Source organism: Dendronephthya gigantea, unplaced genomic scaffold (assembly GCF_004324835.1).
Source record: "Dendronephthya gigantea isolate DGI-Jeju-01 unplaced genomic scaffold, DenGig_1.0 000066F, whole genome shotgun sequence".
NCBI classification, from domain to species: domain Eukaryota; kingdom Metazoa; phylum Cnidaria; class Anthozoa; order Malacalcyonacea; family Nephtheidae; genus Dendronephthya; species Dendronephthya gigantea.
In genome coordinates, this window is record NW_021163076.1 from 307,456 (window position 1) to 327,337 (window position 19,882).

Below are 19,882 nucleotides of genomic sequence, written 5' to 3' on the forward strand. Positions count from 1 at the left end.
TCACCAGCTCGAAATCCAACCCCAAATCAAGTGATCGCGATGGATCCAACACCAACGGAGAGATCAACTATGGCGCAATTCACTCCGATTCAATCCGACCTTCTCTCACGAGCATTTCATGGCGAGGGAAGCGGCAAAAACATCATCGCGATGAAACAAACGATTGAAAAACATTCGGATGAGAAAAGCGATAACGATATCGAAAGTCTGTTTGCGGAAATTAGTGATTCGGATGATGAAATCGAAGAAGAAGATGAAAACGAGAAAATGGAATCAAACAAGCTAAACGAAGAATTAAAAAAAATAAAATCGGAATTCACAGAACACGAACTTCGTTTATGCTCAACCAAAGGGTATACAAAAAAAACAACCAAAGTCTACTCGCAAAATAGAAATAATTACCCGATATTAGTGTACGATCAACGTTCCTTCTCAGCAATTGCAAATCTCTCCTGCGAACTTCGAGATCGCCTCAATGAAAAAAAAAGATACTTAAAGCAATATACAATATTAATCAAGGTATAAATTATGTGAGACACCGAAATGAACTAAAAACAAACCAATTAAAGAAAAAAGTTGTAAAAAAATAATATCATTTTTTATTCAAGTTGTACATATAAATATAACCTCATATCATTACTCTTTTAATAAATCTTTATATTACAATGTGTGATCCTGTGATTTCATTTCGCGAAGACGAAGGGGAATTTGAATACTTCTTTTTACAAATGCAATGCGAAGAAAAGGAATTTATAGAAGAAATAAAACAAATCTTCCTACAAAAACACGAGACAAATCTATCACTATTCAACGAAATTATCGTTGTCGCATACAAAGAAGCTGAAAAATACTTCATCAATTTTTGCATTCAAACATACTTCCCAATCACAATGAAAGATTGTGAACATGAGATCAACAAAAATTATTTCAAAAATATACGGTATTAAAGGTAGCATTATTGCAAAACAGGGAGAACTAGATAAAGCCGAACAGTTCAAATTCTGCTACCCGGATCATTTAAAAGCCGTGGATTTTTTCAGACTGTCAGACCTTAAAGAGCTAGTACTTGGATCAAGTGTGTGGACAGCGAAAAACCAAAGAGAAATCAAACTAAAAAGTCGACAATGAATGAATTTAAAAACAAGATCAACTTTAAAAGGGATAGTGAAACCACATTGGAAGAAGACGTTAAAATGAAGAAACTATACTACGGAACATGCTACAATCATGAATTTAAAGAAATTAATCCGGGCACATGCATTATAACAACTTGCTATGACACACGTTGCATTGAAAACACCTCAGCTTTAAACACGGAACATCAACATATTATTTCAACTAAAAAATCATTTGAGATGGTCTGCAAAAACGAACAAAATGCATATTATCCGCTTGACACAGAAAAACTCTTTAAATTTATAGAATTCATGATTGAAAATGAAACAAACTTATATCACACAAATCTTTCGCAACACAATATTTCAACCTACTTCTACTCTTATCCGAATATGAGTTGAGCAAAAAAATAGCTGCGATTGGATGGTTCAGTTGCTAAAGGCGTATGATGATATCGATTTGGAAATAGATGAATATCGCTGGAATTGGTTCAATGCGTGGAAATTGCGAAATAAACCAAGCGCAAAACAATTCCTGATGAAAAAAAGGGGGAAAAAAATCATGGAGTAATTTCACAGATTGTATGATGATTTCAACAAATGATGACCACGCCCTACCAGCAGTAACGCCGCCAGAAAGAAAAAAAACGAAAATTGAAAAACCGCGAAAATATTCATTAAGAAAAGGAAAAAATGTTTGTGGAAGTAACGGACACATAGTTTATAAGGATAATAAAACAAACGGACATATCATAATATCGAAAAACATTCCGTAGAATAGAATATATAAGACAGAATGGTAATGGCCGTACTATATAAATTAACCTTTCTTTATCATGGAAATCAAAACACAAGCACAACTTTCAATGAGAACAATTTTATAAAACTTATAAATAAATTAAAACTAGAAGGCGCGATTGAAGAAAGCAAATACGATCTCTTTCGCGACTTTATCATCATAGAAAACAGAACAATATTGCTTCCCGAGAAATACGCAAGAAAAATCATATCAAGAGAACAAAAGGTACAAAAGAACATTAAAGACAGGAATCTTTCAGCAGTAAGAATATCAAAAACAATCAATGTATAAAGATTATATTGTAACATCAGTACTTTTATAAATATATTTGGCAATGTATATGAGTATATTATATAATACGTAAAAAAACTATTCATATAAAAAAGGTGTTAAAATAATACTAAAAAAGTTCAATTTGTCCTTAACCGAGTACTGAATCTTTGCGGCACAGCCATAGCGTATCCACGCCTTCGTTATTTAACCAATGCACGACCTTGATTAAACCCTAAACAACACATCATGCTTTAAGGTTTTAAAAATAAAACTGCCTATACATATAGTCTTATGGGCAGCTAGAAACCAACCTTAATATAATATTTGTTCAATTTCTTCTACTTGTTCCGCGGTCAAGTAGGCGCGCATTTGCTCGAACGAACATCTCTGGCTACATAACCACATGCAACAACACGGTATCCGACGCATTCTAGGTCTGTACTCTCGCCTTCCTTGAACCAATGCACCACCCACCGACACTCCTCGTCTTCACACCGTCTCATTTTCTTTATTCTATTGATTTTCATAGTAAATCGTTCCAGCAACTCCAATAATTTGATATTCATTCTGGACACGAGTACCGATCAAACAGCGCTTCACTTGCAATGCGAGATTTAGTAAACACAGTTTTATTTTATCACGACAGTGATATCCGTCAACGCATTGATTTTCTCAATTTTTTTCCCACCTTCAATCGATTCGCATTAATGTCGTTTAGCGAACATAATCAACTAATATTAATATCACGCGTAAGTATTATTACACCTCTAAGCACTGAACCCGCGGCGCACTCTTTCCTGACATTAATCGCATTTTTTTTGTCTACACATACACTGGAATGCCATCGTCACCCATCAACGCATCGGTTTTCTTTTCTCCTCACCTTTGAATCGCATTAATCTCGTTTGGCAAACATAATGAACTCATATTAATTAGTATCATAACCCGCGGCGCGCTCTTTTTTGACACCCGGCTAATCGCAATTTTTTCGTCTACACATACACTGGAATGCCATCCACACCCATCAATTAATACACTGTCTTATTCTTATTGACCTTCATGACAAATTGTTTAATCACCTGCAATAATTTCATATTCATTTTGCAAAAAAGCATCAAACCAGCACTTCACTTGAATTGCAATGCGAGATTTACTAAACAGTTTTATTTCATCACGTCAGTGATATCCGTCAACGCATCGGTTTGGCTCAGGTTTTTTCCCACGTTTAAATCGCATTAATCTCGTTTGGTCAACATAATGAACTAATATAGGTATAACGCATAATTATTATTAAACCTGTGAACTTTATTGACCTTCATGACAAATCGTTCAACAACTACAATAATTTCATATTCATTTTGTAAAGAAGCATCAAACCACCGCTTCACTTGCAATGCAAGATTTACCAAACACAGTAGTTTTATTATATTACATCAACGCATTTTTTTTCGTCTACACCGATTTACTTCGTCTACACTGGAATGCCATCGTCACCCATCAACGCATCGGTTTTCTTTTCATCTCACCTTTGAATCACATTAATCTCGTTTGGTAAACATAATGAACTAATATTAGTATCATGCATAAGTATTATTAAACCCGTTCTCCCCTGGGCGAATTTATTCGCGCGAACAGAAAAAAGTAGGAAGCGATTCCACTTTTTCGCAGCGAATTTATTCGCAAACCGATTATATCACCGGATTTCAGATATCACTTCGCGTCCCGCGAAAAAATTCGCCTAGTGGAAAACGGGCTTTAAACGTGTAACCCGCGACATGCTCTTTTTTGACACTGATCGCAATTTTTTTGTCTTCACATACACTGGAATGCCATCGTCACCCGTCAACGCACTTTTTCACAGTCTCATTCTCTATATATTTTCATGACAAATCGTTCAACTAACTCCAATAATTTCATACTCATTTTCGCAAGAAAGCATCAAACAACCGCTTAACTTGCAATGCGAGTTCTACTAAACACATTTTAATTTTACTACGCTATCGTTACCCGTCAACGCTTCGACTTTTTCCCCCCACCTTTGACCCGTATTGACGTCTTATGTATTAAGTATCATGAACATATCACGCATAATACACGTGTGAACAGGCACACTCTTGTGTTTTTTGACACTGATCGCAAATTTTTCGTCTTCACATACACTGGAATGACATGGGCACACGTCAACGCACTTCTTCACATCCTCTGTTGTCTCATCCTCTTTATTTTATTGATTTATATGACAAATAGTTCAAGCAACTCCAAAAATTTCATATTCGTTTTTGCAAGAAAGCATCAAACAACCACTTAACTTGTAATTCGGCTTTTACTAATCACATTTTAATTTTACTACACCATCGTCAACCGCGACAGTGACGGATATTTTCCCCCGCACCTTTGACCCTTCTATGACGTCATTCGGCGAACATGACACCACCATCATCACGCGCATAAGTATTAGCGCGAAGTTCAAATTCACTCAGTCGGCTCAACCAAGGCTTCGGGTAACATCTCCTTCGCTCCGTCACCACACGCTGACATGTGACCTGTTTACCATTAACTTGATTTAATTAAGTTAATATCTTTAATACAGGTCACATGACACGCAAACGTGAACCAGCACACTTCCTTTTTTTCACACTGATCTCATTTTTTGAACAATCTGGACAGTTAATGTTACGGTACCCCCGTCCGTAGAGCATGATTTCTTGCGTAAACAGGATGTGACGTCACTTTTTGTAATACTAAAATATAATAAAAGTGTGCTGGTTCACGCTCCCCCCCCCCAAAAAAAAAAAAAATCACATCTACTACTCATGTTGAGTGGCAATCAAACAGTAGTGACCACTGTTGTAGTTACGCTCTGAGTGATACTAAGAAGGAATACCAGGGTGCATGCTTGCACCAACACAATGCATCTTGTGATCATTGTGAAGCCATTGATTGTTGCTTATTTGATTTTAATCTATGCATCCCAGCCATTAATGCCTGGAAAGCACATTTGCTGAGAACTGTTACCCAGGAAGAAGCTAAGCGAGTCGCCATGGCAAATCTTAATGATGAAACTTGTCTTGTTGTCATCGATTGGGCAATAATGAAGTTTCTTCCAATCAAATATTGCAAGAGTATGTCCTTGTTCTTTGGCAAACGAGGCTTGAGTTGGCACATCAGCGCTGCAATCACGAAAAAGGACGAAAAATTCGACGTTGAATGTTTTGTGCACATCTCTAATTCTTGTACACAAAATAACTATTCAGTAGCATCAGTACTTGACCATCTCTTCAAAACCATTAAGTCAGAGTACCGAACATTACCAAAGCATACCTTAGGTCAGACAATGCTGGATGCTACCATAATGGTCTGTTGATTGTTTACCTGTCAAAAATAGGATCACGCACTGGTGTTACACTCCTCCGTTACGACTTATCGGATCAGCAAGCAGGGAAAGATATCTGCGACAGAAAACGGCTCCCATGAAAGCACACATCCGAAGGTGTGTTAATGAAAAGAATGATGTCAACACAGCAGAAGACATGAAGAAAGCAATTGAGTCGCATGGTGGCTTATAGGGATGCCAAGTTAGTGTAGTTGAGCTGGATAGCTCTAAAGATCTACCCGAAAACAACAAAATACCTGGAATAAGCCTTATTTATAACTTTAGCTACGAAGGTGACAGAATACGTATGTTGAAAGCCTATGAGATTGGTGAGGGACTGCTATTACCATACACTGACTTTCTCAGAGGACAAACCATAGAAGGACTTAAGGAGGTTTTGCCATTCTCCCTGCGCACTAGAGTGTTAGGGACAGTTAATTCATCTACTGTTCGTGCTGATCAAAAAATTTTTGGCTGTAATGAGCCAAACTGTGTGCTCACATTTAAAACTGAACAAGAGGCCCAACATTATATGGACATAGGTAAACACGTGTATGAACTTGAGTCAGTTTCAATGTATGACAGAGCTAGACTGAAGTGGGCAGAAAAGGTAACTGGGATTAGCAGTGTACTCAAGAGAAATTGACAGTCTCTACATCTGAGGCAGATTATCATCCTGCAGCTGAACGACGTACACTAGCAATGGGGTGGGCTCTTTAAGTTAGTAAAGAAAAAAAGCGTTTTGGGGAGAGAGTAGTAGCTTTTCTTATCGCCAAATTTGAAGCCAGAGAAAAAAGTGGCACCAAAGCAGATCCTCTGACAGTGTCAAGAGAAATGAAGGAAATAAATGATGACAACGGACAATTTTATTTCTTACTGCACAGCAAGTTTTTTCTCAAGACATAATTCAAAGATCTGCCAGATAAAAGCTGGTGCGCTTCAAAGGGAAGAACAAGTTGATGATCAAGATCTAGACAAATATGATATGGCGGTTTTAGAGGCTGAAGTAGCTCGTTTCGACTTAAGAAATGTTTGCCAGCTGGTACAAGATCATCAAATGGCAAGTCTGAAGCTTATCCAGTTAAAATCAGTTGTGATTTTCTCCAACTGAAAATAACTGGAAGTGCAGGAAGGAAGAAATCGTACAAATGATTTGAATAATGCATAATGTAACTAGTTTTATTTTACATGCTCCTTTAAAAAAACTTTGTTTTTAATGAGCATCAAATGTTAATGTTTACAAATTTATTATTGAAGTAAAAGTTAAGACCTTATGTTGCAAAAATGCTAAAAATTACCAAATAATTGGATATAAACTCTTTAAAAAATGAAATCGAACTAAGCCCTTATTTTAAAGAGAAAATACAATAATTTACACCAAAACTCCAAGATTAAGTTTAGTTTTAAACAGAAAACAATACATTTTTTTGACAAAAAAATTACATAAAATTGCGTACCGCTACATTGAAAGTGACTTATTTTGGAAGGCTGTAATTTTAAAACTCAAAAAAGTTCAACGCTCAAACAAATTGGAACGCATACCTGTACCCTTGCACTATATTGCAGTGCAAAAATATCAAAAATAAACTGCCGCAAATTCGAGAAAATGTGTAATTTGAAAATACCGATATTTTCCCTACTGCAACCAAACATGGTGTGACGCCGAAAGTAAACAACTAATGGAATCCATCCAAATCAATAAAATTTGGTGATCATTCACCTCAAATAGTCTCTTATAATATCCAAAAATGCAAGGAAATTTAAACGAAGTATGTGGGTTTTTAGTTTTTCTTTTACAGGAGGTCAAAATAGGCTTAAATTTGAGGTAGCATTTGGCTGATTTTGAGCCAAAACCAAGAAGGGTGGTCAAGGGTGATCTGTTGAAGCTCATACTTTGTCATTCTTATTTATATCCTATGCCTATTAAATGGTATAAGTTTCAGGTAAATTGGCTGACCCCCAATCTTTTGACTCTGCCTGGTTTTTCTCAGTCAATCACTCCTAAAATTTAACCTAATTATTGAAATAACCCAACAATCCAGAACATTTCTTTTTATCAAAACCAATCTAAATAATATAGCCCATGTTCTTAATATATATCCCATTGATTTAGTGTTTGGTGATTTTAACATTAATTACTTAAATGATACTGAATTAGAACCTCTTAAATTGTTAATGGAATCGTCCAGTTTTAACCAAGTTGTAACTGACCCAACATTTATATCAGGCAGGTTTATTTAGAACATGTATATGTCAGAACAACAAGTTTAGATGTTATTGCAAATCAGATGATTAATGTCTACTATTCTGATCACGATGCCGCTAGTTTAGTTATTAAATATATCTTAAAGGTGCAAATTATATTATGTAGTAATCAAAGAGTGTGGTCAAAGTCAAAGTTATGGCATAAATAGCAAGTTTGTTATGAATGCAAGTTTGTCATAAATAGCAATTAACTGTTAATGAAAACAGTAATATAAAAATATAGAATTAATACTTGGATGTGTGTTCGGAAACATTCCCAATTTTTACAAAAAAACATTTACGACGACCCGCTATTTATATAGTGCGCTAATACACATAATTTCGTTGACTACATTAAGCGTTGTGAATCCAAAAATAAAGTTGGACAAAGCTTGGATATGATGAGCATGATACACACTTAGAATTGTGAATTGATCCAGGCATTTCAACAAGCCGATATTCACATCCTGCTGCACTAGCTACAACGGTTTTCATTAACACTCAGAGCACCGACCTCTGAAACGCTAAACAAAATATAAATATATCGCCCAAAATTTAGGAACTTTAACTTTGAGTGTGCCTTTGAGCACCTGAAATGAGCTTTGAATGGAAACTCGACAGTGAGTATTGTGTGTTATTGAAAACAGCTGTATATTAAGAGATTTGAAAATTAGACAAAAGGTACACTTACCTTGCAGGATAATTGTAATTCTCTGAGCTATACGGAACACTATGACCTTAATTATGCGTTCTTCCTGCGCATGCGCAGTTTTGCCCACGTTTCAAAGTACCATTGTTATGCAAATAAATGGTATAAAAACCACAGAGAGGACCAGGACCAGCCTCTTCTTTCTCGCGTGCAGGATACAGACGGTCAACATTTGGTATCAAGAAAACAAGGGTGCATGGGAGAATAAAAAAGTGTAACAAACTGACCCAACTGGGCGGGTAAGGTCATAGTGTTCCGTATAGCTCAGATAATTACAATTATCCTGCAAGGTAAGTGTACCTTTTGTCTAATTTTCAATTCTCTTTCACTATACTTCACACTATGACCTTAATTATGCGAGTTCGAAGTCGCTTGATACCAAAGGATTACCAAGAAAATCTTTGTTAAATAATATCCATGTTAAATAATAACTAGAAGTCATAAACCAGTTAAGGTATTAATACACACAATTTATGAACGTGACAAGAGTAGAGCCAGGTAATATAGGTTTTTTGTAAAACTTATTAAACACACTTGGACTTGCCCAGTCTGCGAGCTTCATTATATCTGAAATAGAAGCGCCTTTAAAGTTTACTGCGGAAGTAACCGCACTACGAAAACTATGTGCCTTAAAGATTAAAGTGTCTATACATGCTTGGTTGAGTATTGTCTTTAACCATCTAGCTATAGTAGCTGAAGTCACAGCCTTATGAGGCTTATAGTAAGAAAGGAACAACTGTTTAACAGATTGTTCCCCAATGTTGCGAAGTGGCTTGGTTTTCCCAATATAACACAACAAATGAGCACGCGGACATAACTCGATGTCCTGAGGAAAGCTTGGAATCTCCACACTTAAGTGATTCTTGCCAGGACGGGAAGTCTTGAGACGATCCTTAATGATAAACACAGCTTTCTCTGCAGTAATTGTTAGATTGTCCAGGTTAAAACTGGAGGGCGATTGACATCTTTGAGCCGTTACTAACGCGAGCAAAGCAGCAAGTTTTAACGTAAGAAGCTTCAAGGACAACGACGAACATGGTCCTAGAGTCTTGATATAATCAGTAACCACACAGACGTCCCAGGTCACACAATACTTAGGCTGAGGAGGTCTTGCCATGAACACGCCCTTCATAAAACGAGAGACTAAACTATCTGCACCAATGGAACGTCCAGTAATTGTTTCAACGGTAACAGATACTGCCGACCGATAAGTATTAACGGTACTGTAACATTTTCCTTGATCATATATATGATGAAGAAAATCAACGAACACAGTTATAGGAGCTTGAAATAAATCAACCGCCCTTGAACCACACCAGCTGCGCCAGGCATCCCAGGCTGGTTTATATTGCTTTTCTGTGCCACAGGACCACAAATGACAGATGACTTCGGTAGACCCAGCTGAAAACCCGTTATCAATGAGTTTCTCCCTGATACAATCCAGGCGGCTAGTTGGAGCTGTTGACGTGGGGGATGTAGTTGGTCGGTGTGCGGTTGTTTCAATAGGTTTGGCCACTTTGGGAGAAGTATCGGGCGATGGACCAACATTTGTAATATTATCGGGTACCACGGTTGAGTTGGCCAGACAGGTGCGATGAGAATCAGACGTCTGACATTGTCCTTTTCCACACGGGATAACACTCTCGGAACCAGGCTAAATGGGGGAAAGGCATAGCCATCAAACTCTCCCCAATTTAAAGAAAATGCATCGCATGCATAAGCACAGGGATCAGGGAACCAAGATACAAAATTCGGTAATTTCGCATTAATGCGAGATGCGAACAAATCAATATCCGGCGTGAATAGTGTTTGAATTAACCAACTGAATACCGTTGGGTGTAAACTCCACTCAGTTCTATCATTAAAGTTTCGTGAACTAAAATCAGCCTTATTATTGGTAAGGCCTGGAATCTGGATAACAGTAAGATGAATATCTCGGGAAATACACCATTGCCAAATCTCTCTCGCTAGGTTGTTGAGAGTAGTGGACTTTGTTCCACCCATATTATTTAAATAATATACAGCCGCGGTATTATCAATACGCATTTGAACATGAGCTGACTGGAGTTTACTTGCAAAACATTTGAGCGCGAAAAAAGCTGCCAATGTTTCTAAATAATTTATATGGAATTGAGTTTCAGTCTTTGACCAGAGACCCCCTGTATTACACGAATTACACCAGGCTCCCCAGCCCCGACTGCTAGCGTCACATTTAATTACCATGCTAAGAGCGCTGGCTGAAATAGGCACACCATTTAAATAGGTAACGTTGTTAATAATCCATTCCAAGTCTAGTCTAGCCTGTTGTGTCAAAGAAATACGTGTGTCGTATGTGACACCAGTAGAAAGGATTGAGGATTTACACATCTCAATTAAACGGTAGAATAGTTTCATGTACTTGACAGCCCTAAAGGATGATACCAATAGTCCCGAAACTTGTGCAACTTGCTGTATGGTAGGCAAGGTTTGGACTAAAAGCCATCTACATTGTGAAATAATCCTATTAACTTTCTCTGGCGGCAAGGAAATAACCATTTCCTTAGAATTTATAACAAAACCAAGAAAGGTGATTACCAGTGTAGGCACCATTTGAGATTTCTCTTTGTTGATTGTGAAACCGAGAGTGGATAATAGCTCACAACCCTCTTGCACATTACGCAAACATTCGGGATATGTTTGCCCGAAAATGAAAATATCGTCAATGTAAAACACCAGCCTAACACCCCTACTACGTAGGACAGATTGCACTGGTTTCAGGATTTTGGTAAATGTTCTCGGCGCTAAGCTGTAGCCGAATGGAAGGCAGGTGAACTCATAAAGCGCATCACCCCAAAGAAACCGTAGATATTTACGGTCTCGCGAATTGATGGGTACGCTAAAATATGCATCCTTAAGGTCAATTGTGGCCATAAAGTCACCTGGCCGTAACAAGTACGTCACAGAATCTATAGTCTCCATCTTAAAGTGCATTTTATGAACGAATTCATTCAGTGGTTTAAGATTAATAACTGGGCGAAGATCACCTGATTTCTTGGGCACTAGAAATATATTTGACGTACGATGGGTTGACCCAAACCGACTTTCCAATGCCGATACCAACGCTCCGTAGTCACGGCGACGGTCAGGTGACAAATTTCCAAGGATATTTAATGCTGACCCCGTTAAACTGGTAGCTAGATATGCTGCTTTCTGCTCGTCGGTCCATCCATTTAACTGCGCCGTTATTTCAAACTTGGCCAAATATGATTCCCACAGAGAATCGCCACTGTATGTTCCAGGCCGTTGTACCGGTCTTTCAGAAATGCGATTCTTCTCGGCAAATTGCGAAACAGAACTAGATGACTTCGAGTGTTCTTTTGCATTAACTGTCATAGCAGGTGCTTCTGGAGTCATGGCATGTGTAGCCGTAGACGATTTAAACCGCAGCTGTGTTCCAAACACGGGAGAGATTTTAACGTTTTCCCGTGTAAACGACTCGTTTAATTTATTCAAATCACTGTGTTGTTGTGCGACTTTTCGCTCCAGCGATTCCAAATCTTGCTTGAACTTGTCTTTTATTTCGCAATATGTTTCCGCCACAAGTTCAGAAAGTACTGTCTCATATCTCTCCTCCAACGATTCCCAATGTCGTACACGTTTTTCCAGAACTTCTACGCGTTTTACCAAGCCAGAAGATTTCAACTTTACTTGTTCTAAACGCACATCCAAATCACTTAATTTGTCCTCGACGAAAACCCGATGTTGCTCGGCTTGTTCAGCTTCCTTTGTCTGAACTGCTTTCTGTTCATTCAAGATAGCCAATTGCTCTTCAAACTTTTCACGAATCGGTTGCAACCAAGCCAAATCGCTTGCTAATCCCGCCGCCTGAGGCGATTGTGGTCCCATATCGGGCTCCACAAGTTCATCTTGACCAAACATTGTCGTTGAAATTATTAGTTAAACACTGCAAGAACTATCTCTATAAAACTATCTGAATCCTGGAATAATCCTGAAATAATCCTGGCGGGGTCGCCAAATGTCACGCCTCTCAAAAAATCACCGTCTATGTTCAAATCAATATATGTACAATCATCTCAACATATATAAGCACCCCTATTTACATATAGGCACACACTATTTACATATAAACTCATGACAATAAATAAATAAATATTTAGGCCTATATTCTTGATGTGCATCTTTATTTCAGCGATTTTTGTTTGTCAGGATGATTTTTTGAGCACACGTACCATAGTACTGCGGTTTCATCCTATACGAATGCGTAATATTCGCGATCTCAACTCGGGAGAAAATAGTCATCAGCATTCAGCACAACCATGCAAGATATAATATTGTATAGTTTATCATTATGTAAACAAGATTAAGTTTTTTGACGCACAATATTGCCATTACTATCTGGAAGTACTACGTGTATTCACTCACAGCATTTCATTCATAATTTGTAATTCTAGTTGTGGGAGACGTAGGATGCAGCACTGAGCGGTACCTTGAATTAGGCTCTCAGAATTGTTACCAAATATTAACACAATGTTTTCAACGTCTCATACCTGATTAAATTGATACGATTGATAATATACAACAACTCTTTACCATAGTATTTATTTAACGAAATGTCTAAGTCGCATCCTCGTTTTGCCATCTTACATTACATGTACATGCTTAATAATGTCCCTAATATCAAATCCCCAAGCCTGTAGGAAGTGAAGCGCACTTACTTTAGTACTGTTGGCGCGTTATTTGATGAACGTCTTTTACTGCCTGGCGAAAATATTTCAACAGTCCGTACTGGCGCTACAGTCAACCTAATGCTCATTGATCGTAGTATTTATGGTCGTCTATCAATGTGAATTTCCTTTTCATCAATCTTCTCAATCTGTGACTCGTCCAACAATCGTAACAGCTTCTTGAGAAAAGACAAATAATGTTTATGCGCCATTTTATAATAGTAGAAATAGTAGATATTATATGAATAAATCAATAAAATACAGTTGGAAATTTTGAACGGGACCGCTGTTGTCCAGTTACAATTCGGAAAGTGTCGGATGACAGTCGGAGCATACTCGCACCCATATGGTCGCACCATCAATAAAAGATGATAAAAGACCTTTGTATGGTATTCTTGAGAATTTCGTGATATGGTAAACGGTTTATTCTTTTTCTTGCCGTTTTCTCGAAATTATCACCTAGTACGATATCAAACGGCAGAGTCAAAGACAAGGTTGACAAACCTGATCGATACAATCCAATGGAGGATAATATGTGTTCGCATTCATTAACTCAAAAGTTATGAGATAATATATAAAAAGCTTGTCGCAAAATTCTCCATTCCCGTTGGAAAACTAAAGAAGGGATTGTCCTGGACGAATTTAGCGGCTAATCATCTAAGAAATAGAGATTTTTATTCCCACAGGGTACATGTTGAAAGATTTTTAGTTGAAAGAATTTTACTGTGAGAGGGATAAATTATAAGTGTGCATAATTTGTGCAATCGGGTATCTGAAGTCCCTATTTATCGTGCCTATTGCCAGGTGCATATCACCTGCGTTAAATTTACAGCGGAGGGCGGTTGCCTTTCAGTGATCTTTTCCTTTTTTCCGAGCTTGTTGTTGATGTACGTTCCTGACTGTTTGCTCTCGTGGGCAAACAAAATGGCTGCAGTGCCAGCTTTACCAGTACCTATTTAAGGCTATATATCTAAGGCTATATAGTATAAGCCTCGTTTTACGATACACTTATGGGGACGGCTAAAATGGGTACTCATGCTCATTTCACAGGTCTGTCTTTGTATTGGTAGCCTGAACTCTAATAAAAATATAAAATTAGGTACGAGTACCCATTTTGTTGTGCTGTGCCAGTAAATTAAATGTAGTATAAACAGGGGTATAAATACCAATGTCATTCATCAGCCCTTTTTGGTATTATTGGAAAGTGAATTGTGTAAGAAAATAAAATAATTGTGCTACTGCCAGTACTCTGTTCAAACCCTGTTTGATATCACAAATGTAATATTTGATCATTAATCTATTATTTGTATATTACTACTGCCTGCATTGTTGTCTTATTTTTTAAATCCAGTCAGTTTATTCACCCAAAATTCATCTCAAGCAGGCAGAATTGTATAGGTTTAGTCATTTGTCTTAAAGTATTTGTGCCAAAACAGAAATAAAGTGACGTATATTATTATGAAAAGGCACAAAACCTATCTGCCATTAATACATAATTCCTAAAAATATACCAATCTATAATTGTTTTCCATGAAAATCAAACTTAAATTTATTGAAATGTAAACTGGGCCTATATATACATCTATTACTGTTGATTTATAATATTTTTAAAATTATACAATACATTATACAAAAATACGTAAACAAAATATTTGTATTGAATCATGCTTTATGGTGTGAAAACCTTAGATTATATTACATATACATGTGAAAAGTTAGTTTACAGCTTGCACTAAACGCACATTGCATGTTATAACAAACAATCTGAAACAAACTGTGCAAAAATATCTGAACACAACTCAATGTCATAGTTTTCCCTTCTTAGCTTTCATAATAGCACAAGTGAATCAGAAGTATTAATTAATTAATACAGTTACCCAAAAGTTTTATTCCCACTCTAGCACAAACAATTTTTGCTATCATTGTTTGTCCGATGCTTAGAGCAGTCATGTTATATGTAGACAAACATATAACTATCCGACTTGCTGTCTTCATTTAAAACATGGCTAATGAGTTGTTTAGAATCACAGCAGAAGAAAATTGCAGCGAACAATTTAGTGAAAATTGTTTGTGCAACAAAATGGCTTTAAAGTTATTTCTGTTTACAAATTAAGGTCTTACTGTACACTTTCACTAAATAAAGTCACTATATGTTGCAATAGTCCCTCTAAGGTCGTCGCTGCAAATTTTTTTTCCGTAACCAATTGAAAGCATCCCAAACAATCGAAAGCATCCTGCCCTTACGTCATTACCACCCATTGCTACCCGAATTCGAATTTCAGCCCGATTTCAGGTGGGTTGAGAGCGTGGGTGGGGAAAATACAGTCCCACAATGCTTTGTGCTCTTTTTTCAACGTCTCCGCAATAAATTACTGTAATAGAAGCAAGTAAACCGTAAATGCTGTAAATTTTAGCTAAAGAAGCTATTTTTGTGCAGATTTCTATGCCTGAATGAGTCCAAGAAAGCGGTACAAGACAGGGTGTGATCTGTTGACGTGGAAAACTTCTTTATCGGTAGGTTTTAATGCTACTGTATATATGGAAATTATGCTCATTTAAACTTTGGAGCTTATTAAAATTCCCATGATACCCATTCTCCTGGGTAATATCATCTCAATGTGTAATACAATTAGTTAGAACAAACTTACATCAAGATATATACCAATTTCTTAACGGATGTTAATCGATTAAGAAGGATTGTAAAATCTACTTTGCTTAGTGATTTTGCTGACCCATAAAATGGCCGCCAGGAGCAATATGCACCCCCAATACTAGGGGTTGACACTAATCCTTTAAGAAGGGGAGTTTAGTATTGTTTATGGACCTTGGCTGAAGGGTGATTTTTGGGCAAATACCACGAGTTTAAGGCCTATAACTAGTATATTATACCAAACCCCATATATGACTATGAACCAAATATTTTATAAACATTTAATTGTTCTGAACTTTAAAAAAATACATAATCACAATTAAGAATGAAGAATAAAACTGTCATTTTATAAAACATATGCCCCAGGGAAAATACCCAGGGTACGAGCAGTCCGAGGCATGGTATTCGCTGACAAATACCATGGTCATACATAAAACAGGTTCTGTGATTGGACAAGTTTGTTATGAGGTATAATATACGCTAATATATTTTAAGTATACATTCATTTTAAACGGAAAAAAAATCTTTGATATGGAATAATTAAGATCAGAAGAAATAATATATGATTTGCCAACCCTGCATAAAGCTGATCCATGCTTTGAGCTATAAGGCTTTGACCAATTTTGAAATACATCTTATATAGATGGACATTGATGACATTTTTGCTGCAGCAGCTAAAGAAGTTGAGAATGAATTCCATGGAGTTGATAATACAGAGGAATTGAGGGAGTGTGTGTACAGTTTATTACCTCTCGACAAAGACAAAATAAAATGACTGAGTGTTGAAGGAACACCAACAAAATATAAAGCTACATTTTCATGTGCTTTACCAGAGGACAATTTAGATGGCTTCATAGCTTCATATAACCAGAAAACTAATGAAACTTTAAAGTTGGCAGTTTCAAGACCTGTTTCAGCACAAAGTCTGCATGAAATCAACAAAACATTACCGCTGCCACCATAACACCAGAAATGAAGGACAAAAGACGCTGCAAGAATACATGAAGCAAAACCAAAAAAGAGATTCAAAAACACAAACTGTCCTTTTGAAATGATTGTGAAGAAATCGAAAAGCAATGTTTCACACCCTTTTTCAATATGTTTGGAATGGAATCACAACCATCCTGTGAATTCTCTTCAAGCATGGAACTTTGAAGATTTATCTCCAAGCGTGGCTGAAGAAATAAGATCAATGTATGAGACTGGTACTACCCCTGCTTTAGGAAAGGAGATTTTTATAATATTTCCACTGAATTTTGCCGTGAACACTTTCGTGCAAAGAATGGAGAGGAAATGTTAGCTGCTCTAGATGACAGAATTTCAGAGTTGAAGAAGATGAATCCAGAAATATCCATAGAAAAACAAGACTACGATGAAGAAAAAGATTTGCCACTTGTGCTAGCCATTGTTACACCACTGATGAAAAGAGTGCACTCAAAAGTAAGAATACTGTTGTTTGAATGTTTGTAAGTTTCTCTGAGTGGAACCAACTAAAGCAAGCAAAAACTTTCACTTGACCTTTGTGGGAATCAAACCTGTGACGTTCGGTAGTCTAATCCAACACCCTTACCACTGAGCTACGAGGCCATGATTGTTCATGCCATGATTGTAGCTCAGTGGTGAGAGCGTTGTGCTGAGTGGTACTGTTATTTGTTTGGCAACGTTTGTTTGGGGGGATGCAATCCCATTTCCCATTTGAAGTTTTGCCAAAATCCCAAGCTCAGTGGGATACTAGTAGAAATTGCAGTCAATATAAATAAAATAGGTTAATGCACTGTTACTAACAGACATGACCACTTATTTCAGCACCTCAATCCCATCCCCAATTTTTTGGGACTTCAAAATCCCTGTCCAAGTAACCAAAATTACCAGTTCCTCTCTACAGACTACAATAATTGATCTCTGTTTCCATTTGGCATATTTTGGAAATTCTTTTGATGTAGGTTGTAAAGAATTATGCTCCCAAGGAGTTACTGCAAACAACACTAAAAAGCTAATATTAACATTTTTAGGTAAAACAGTCAGGCGAGCTTGTGTTCATTGATTCTTCTTCGAACATGAAAGAACTTAATTTGAGAGTTTTTCTCATATGCACACATTCGGTTGCTGGAGCTTTACCACTTGGAATTTTAATCACTAGTGATGAGTGTACAAAAACCCTTGTATCAGGTTTCACAATTCTTCAAAAGTGTATGGGTGAAGATTTATTCAGTGGTCGTGGTAGTCAGGGTCCTTCGATCATAATGACTGACAATTGGAGCTCCGTGATGCATTGAAAGTTGTTTGGCCAGAAAGTTGTCTTCTTCTGTGCATTTTCCATCTCATGCAACAGGTATGGAGATGGTTGCATGACAAGCGGCATGGCATTGAAATGAAACATCAACCAAGTTTAACCAGTTTTGATGTTGAATACCTGGTAGACATGAATCTTGGTCAATGTGAGTGTCCAGTAGGCCGTAGTGGCACTTCATGTAAGCACCAGTACTTACTTTGGGTTAAGAAGTTGTCAGCCACCTCAAAGAATTTCTTGCCAATTTTTGAAAGAACGAAAACAGTTTGCTGAAATAGCTGTTGGAGCTTCTGGACCAGATTTGCTGTATGAAGGTATATGCGACAGAATTCACACAGAACGAACAGTCATCAGTAGCCAAGATTCCGAGCAACCTATACTTCATTTTTTGGAGACCAACGACATAACCTCTGGTGATGGTAGTCAAATATCACAAGCAGAATATGAAAACACTGTGTCAGAGTCAAGGCAACTAAGAGCTAAGGAAGCTTTAAAAGGTGCGTTTGAAGTATTAGATGGGAAACTAAATAATGATACAGATATGAACTTTGTGCTTGGAGTTCTTAAGTTCTCAGAGCGGATCCATAGTATGTCCTCTCAAAATCTTACTACTGCTCTTCATACATTCGGCAGTGAAAGCTCTAGCTACTCACTAAAGATTTCAAAAGGAGTAAAAAAAGCCAAACGCAACAAAATTAAAGTTCAGCCGGAGGCAGTAAAGAGGAGAACAAATGCAACTGGGACAAGAAGGAAGCAATCCAAAGGAAATTCCCAAGTTATTCGAAGTTTCATCCCAAACAACTCACAAATTCAGCGCAAGAGAGCACACAGCTTTGCAATGAATATCTCAAACAATGAACCTGTTGCTAAAAAAGCTGGTCGGACAATACACTCTGTAACTGCAAGAGGCCGAAATGCTCTTGTCGAAACAAATTGATACTGGTAATTTAAGTTTAGATTAATACCACCATAAGAAAATAAATAGCCAACCATTTCAAATGTTAACTATATTATTATATGTTACTGTATATCCAATCAAAAGGTGCAACAATAGACCTTTTCGGTAATTACGTCACAACTACATGAAAGCGAGGCGGAGGGGCCGAGCGATATTGCTTTTATATTACTGCTTGGCCCCCCATCCTCGCTTCTATGTAGTTGTGACGTAATTACCGAAAAGGTCTATTATATTTATTACTGGAAAAATCCCAAAAATTTCAAAAACATGCATACAGTATATGGATGCATTTTTTGCATAATATATAGTGCACATTGCTAGCCTTTAAGTTTGGTCTAATATTTCCACTATAAAGCATGTTGTTTCTTCATGTGCCGTGCCAGGTTTGCTTTAGTGGTAAGCTGTTTGAGTACATTTGTTGCACTTAAATGGTTTCTCTGAGCTGTGCTTTGTTCCATGTCTTTTCAAAGCTTGTTTGGTAGCAAAGCACTTGTTGCAACTCTGACATTTGTAAGTCTCCTTGTGGATTTTTTCATGTAGATGTAGTTTAAGACCATCTGTAAACTTTGCACCACATGTCACACACACACTCTCCACATTTTCTTTCATGAAAGTTTTTATCGGAATTGCGACTAAAAACCTTTTCACACTTTCTACACTTCAATTTTGCTTGCAGCAAACCACAATCTGCATCTTCACGTTGATTTTGAGCCAGCCTGTTCCAATCCTTAAAGTGGTAGCAACAAT